Source organism: Mus musculus, chromosome 1, assembly GCF_000001635.26.
Source record: "Mus musculus strain C57BL/6J chromosome 1, GRCm38.p6 C57BL/6J".
In the NCBI taxonomy this organism is placed as follows: domain Eukaryota; kingdom Metazoa; phylum Chordata; class Mammalia; order Rodentia; family Muridae; genus Mus; species Mus musculus.
Window position 1 is genome coordinate 19036534 of NC_000067.6, and position 5453 is coordinate 19041986.

The 5453-nt window shown below is 36.3% G+C and overlaps 1 pseudogene; it reads left to right on the forward strand.

The window, feature by feature from the left end:
• Positions 1-762: 762 nt before the first annotated feature.
• On the forward strand, positions 763-972 carry Gm28343 (annotated as a pseudogene).
• Positions 973-5453: the final 4481 nt, after the last annotated feature.

Consider the following 5453-nt stretch of genomic DNA (forward strand, 5'->3'; position numbering starts at 1 on the left):
TATTGCTGGTATTGTTAGCTCATACTTTGGGTCTTCTGTATCTAGTTTTTTGTATATCTGCTTTAAGATCATTAGCTATACTGTACCTATGTGTTTCTTAAATACAGCCACCAAATGTAGGGACCAAAAGTCAACAACAGCAGGAGAACAATTAGGGGTCCTAACAGGTAGATATGAGGGTGGTTAACCAAGGGGAGGAGTTAAACCAAGACTCTAACCAGCCCTGACTCTGTTTTCTCTCTACATCTAAGTGAATGGCTGCCCTCAGACTGTCATATATTTCTCCTCGTAAGACAAAAGCAGAGCCACCCACCTCATTCCCTACAGACCAATCAGTTTAAAAGTCACACTGTTCTGCCAATCACATTGTGCCTAATGGCTGCTGCCTGGAAAACTGTATAAATGCTGGCCGGTAGGGCTATGCCTGGTCGTTCTCTCTCCATGTTTAGTGCGATGCCAACATGTTGGAACAATAAATTCCTCTTGCTTTTTGCATCAATTTAAAAAAGGAACAGAGGCTGAAGGAAGGGAGAACCAGGGACTGCCCCACCTGGAGATCCATCAAGTCTGCAGATACCAAACCCAACACTGTTGCTGTGGTTAAGAGGCGCTTGATAATAGGAACCTAGTATGACCATTACTGGGGAGGTCCAGCCAGCAACTGACCAATGCAGATATGGATGCTTGGAGCCAACCATCAGACTGAGCTCAGGGAACCTGGTGGGGAAGCTAGATATTATAGAAGTGCCTGATTTCAAAAAGATGTACGAGCTGTATGGCCCCTGCACTGTCATGATCTTCTTCAAAAACAAACGTATCATGATTGATTTGGGTACTGGCAACAACATCAACCGGGCCATGGAAGATAAGGAAGAAGTGGTTGACATGATAGACTCTGTGTACCTTGGCGCCCGCAAAGGCCGGGACATGCTGGTGTCTCTCAAAGACTATTCTACCAAGTACAGATACTGAGCACTGCCCTCAGGCTGTGCAAAGGACACTGAGAGCCTCTTCCACATAGAAATACTCTGCTCTCATAGCCTCTGGAAAAACCCTGCAGCCCAACATTGCTATAGAGCTGGAGGATCCTTGAGATGAGGGTTACAGAGCCTTAGCTAGCTGAAGCAAATAAACATGGAGAAGGAGCAGTAGGAATCTGCTGTGGTTTACTGAGTGTAAATGTCTTCACTCTCGGAGTGAAATCCGAGTGTTTGTCCCACGACACTGTCAGGTTTTGCATCTTCGAGTGGTTGCCAGATCTGTCAAGCAAACTACCACAGACTGGGTGGTTTAAGCAAAGACATTTCAGCTGGACAATTCTCGAGGTGTGAGCCTGAGGCAGCTAGGTTCTGGGTTCCATTTGAGGCTGTGGGCAATCTTCAGTAACCCTTGGCTCTGGGAGGTTATTGGCAGTCCTTAGTGAACCTTAGATTGAGGACACATTATCCCAGTCCTTGCCGTTTTCCTTATGAGTCGTGTGTATCATGTGTATGTCAACCTCAAAATATCCCCTACTTATGAGAACACCAGTCACATTGCCTGGGGCTACCTCACCTCTGGACAGTCTCAACCGATTACATATGATAGTTACTCCAAATGAAGTCATGGTCTGAGATTCTGGGCTTAAAACATCAACATATTAATTTGGGGTGACATAACCCATAAGAAGATCCAGTCTTAATCTTACTCAGCATATAAAATAGCACTGTAATCCAGGTATGATTCACTCCTGTTTCTGGCTGAGGCCAGTCTTCTGAGCTCAAAACAGAACTAAGAAGATAGCAATTGTCTGGAGCTTTCTTTCAGTGAATACTCCTACACTCTGAAGAAGAAGAAGAAGAAGAAGAAGAAGAAGAAGAAGAAGAAGAAGAAGAAGAAGAAGAAGAAGAGGAGGAGGAGGAGGAGGAGGAGGAGGAGGAGGAGGAGGAGGAGGAGGAGGAGGAGGAGGAGGAGGAGGAGGAGGAGGAGGAGGAGATACAAACTTTCTGTTTCTCAACACAAAAAGTTTTGTAAATTATCATGGTGATGGAACCACAATAGTGTAAAAGTACCCAGTGCCACTAAACTATAGTTTTATTTATGTATTTATTTATTTACTTGCTTAATTATTTACCCATTTCAGAATGAGTTTATATACTCCACATGAATGTATTACCCATAGATAGAAGAATCCAGTGGTCTCCAGGAGTTGGAATTACTGGAGTTTGTAAGTCATGTGATGAGTATGTTGGCAATCAAACCTTGGTTATTTGCAAGAGCAGTAAGTGCTCTCAGTAGTTGAGTATCCCTCCAGTGCTAAATAGTACATTTTTAAAAAGTTAGCATGGTAGATTTTATGTCACAAGTATTTTGCTACAATTGATATTTTATATATATATATATACACAAACGTGTGTGTGTGTGTGTGTGTGTGTGTGTGTGCGTGTGTGTGTGTGTGTGTGTGTGTAATTTCTGGATTCAGGCAGAAAGAAAACTGAATACTGTGATTTAAACCAATGATTATAGACTGTATTGCTAACCCCTTGATAACACATGAAGAGTCTAACCTTGTATAGAGTATGGCTAAACCCAGGCTTCAGGCAGTAATGTAGAGATGTTTGCTCTATGTAAACTCAATCCTGTGTTTTATATCTGATGTGCATTCTTCACCTTTCCTAGGATTGGAAAGAGTGACATTTTCAGGAAAATGATATTGTTTATCTGTAGAATAGTTGTACTTAACCCTAAAAATATTTTTCTAATTGACAATGTTTTTACATACAATATATTCTGATTATGATTTTTCCTCCCATACTCCTAGCAGCTCCTACCCATCTCCCCTCCCACATCGATTGACCACTTTCTGTCTCACGTTAGAAAACAAATTTGCATCTAAGGGGTAATAATATAATATAATTAATATAATATAATATTATATAATATGATAAGAATAAACAAAAACCAACACATCAGAATAGGATAAAGCAAACAGAAGGAAAAGATACCAAGAAAAGGCACAAAAAACTTATACAAATATAATGTAATATTATAATACAATATAACAGCCTAATATATAAAAAACTAACATATTAGAATAAGTCAAAACAAATGAATAAAAAGAAACTAAAAAATGGCACAAGAAACAGAGATGCATTTGTTCACACATTCAGGATCACACAAATGCACAAAAAGAAAAACCAAACCTGGATCTATACTATAAAAAACACTGGTAGATAGATAGAGAGAGAGATAGAGAGATAGATAGATAGATAGATAGATAGATAGATAGATAGATAGATAGATAGATAGATAGATAGAAAGATAGATAGATAGATAGATAGGACATATATATACATATATATAATATATATTTGTGTGTGTTTTATGTCATGTTCATGTGCATGAATGCATGTGTGTGCATATATATGTACATACAAAGTTTCTTAAAGGGCAAAAATTAGCCCTGATTTGACATCATGAGACAATGAATCTCCTAAGATATTGTTGAGTTAACTTTCTGATGGCAATCTATAGCTGAGCATGAAGCTTACCCTTGGCAATAGAGAAATCATTTTTTTTAATTAAGTAGATTTACTAAGTAAATCAATGTTATATTAATAATCCTGTGAAAAGCAGACAGTATTTAAGCTATTTGTAAAAATGAATAAATACCTTTAAGAGTCACCCATGTGATGAAATGTGTAAATGTAGATATGTAATTAGGTATGCAAAATTCTAATTATTTAATATATTCATGAAATTCAATTAAACAAATATATAAAGTCAGATAGATATTTCTGCAAATCTAATAGTAATTAGTTTCACCTTTCTAATTTCAAGATGAAGAATTGTAAACATTCTTGAAATGAATAAAATGTTGTCTACTGTGTTTTTAAGTTGTAGTTGTTTTCTATATCAGAGTTCAGTTACTTGGAATTCTTTAGCAACTCTGCCAAATATTTAAAGTCCTTATAAATGGATGTCAAATATGCTGAATTTATAAATGCAATCTTACATGTCTTAGGAAATTAAACTAAGAAAATTTGCATATGGAGAATTATTAAAAGCATTAATTTTGCTCTAGAATGGATTACAATTATTCAAAAGCCTTTTTACAGGACATTTTTGATTTATTGAAGGAGAGGGCTAAGCTAATGCGGCTCAGCGGGTAAGCAGACTTTCTGCTAGTCCTGTGACCTAAATTCAGTCCTCAGCTCCACTTCATAGAAAGAGAGAATTTACTTCTGAAAGTTTTTCTCTGACCTCTGTGTGAGTAAACACACACACACCATAAAATAAATGTCTTTCTTAAACTTCCTTTTAAATGATTGAAAAAATTCACAGCATATAATAGTGAACAAAGTGTTGAGGAAAGCAAAATTTTAGGTTTAATAAACTGTTTCTCTGAATTGGATTTCTCTGATTCCATAGATTAATCATGACCTGAAATATATAGTTGATTGATTAAGTTTTATAATTTTAAAAATTGACAAGCAGAACCCATGGTACGGTGATCAACCTAGCAACTTTGATTACAAATTTTCCTACATCATATACCATCTAGAAAAATATAAAAAATATTTTTTTCAACTTTAATATGTTCTTTATATCAACTTTTTCATCAACCATAAATATCAACTCCTCTCCTTGGACCAACCCTTAAACGTTTAGATAGATACATGCTCATCAAAAACAGATCCAAACTGATTTAAAGTTTTTCCCACTAAATTCCTAAGTTGGATGAAATGCCAAAAGTTGGATATATGGCAAGGCTTGCTTGTGTAGGTCTTCAGACTCTAAAAAACAGGGACAGAGAAACTTCCCAGTGCACATGACTAGATGTAAGCCACCCACTCAACATCTCTGAATAGTAAATGTTATTGGAAAGTTTCCATCCCACAAGTTTCCCATCAAATTGACAGCTGCTGATAGTGCCTATCATCAAAATCATTTTCCAGAGTTTATAAACATGAAACTGCTGATGATTATAGATTGCTAATATATAAACATATAAATATATAAGCATGATTTTATATATATATATGTTATTGTTTATCTCTATTGTTTTAATGCTTAGCAGTGGGTGTGAAAATGGGTGCTAAATAAAGAAAGGTTTCTCACACTCTTTGACTCCTTTGCCTGATAAAGATAAGAAAAAATCCTATATGGTTCGACTCAATCTGAGCTTGATACCATGACCCTGAATGTTTTTGTTCCATTGTTCCTGTACTTTTTCCCTCCAAAATACTCAGAGCTTCAGAAAATTGGCAACATATAGGACAGAGACAAGAGCACCCATCTGGGTTTGGATATTTTGGTTTAATAAAAACCTTGAGGAATTTTGTTTTGAAGCTGATATTTTTTTAAGTTCTTTGAATTTTTCAGAAGTTTTCAATCACTGCTTTTCAAGGGAAATTTTAGTAATTTTTTTCAACTGAATGAGAAGCTGTGCTATGCAAACAACAAAGATTTTT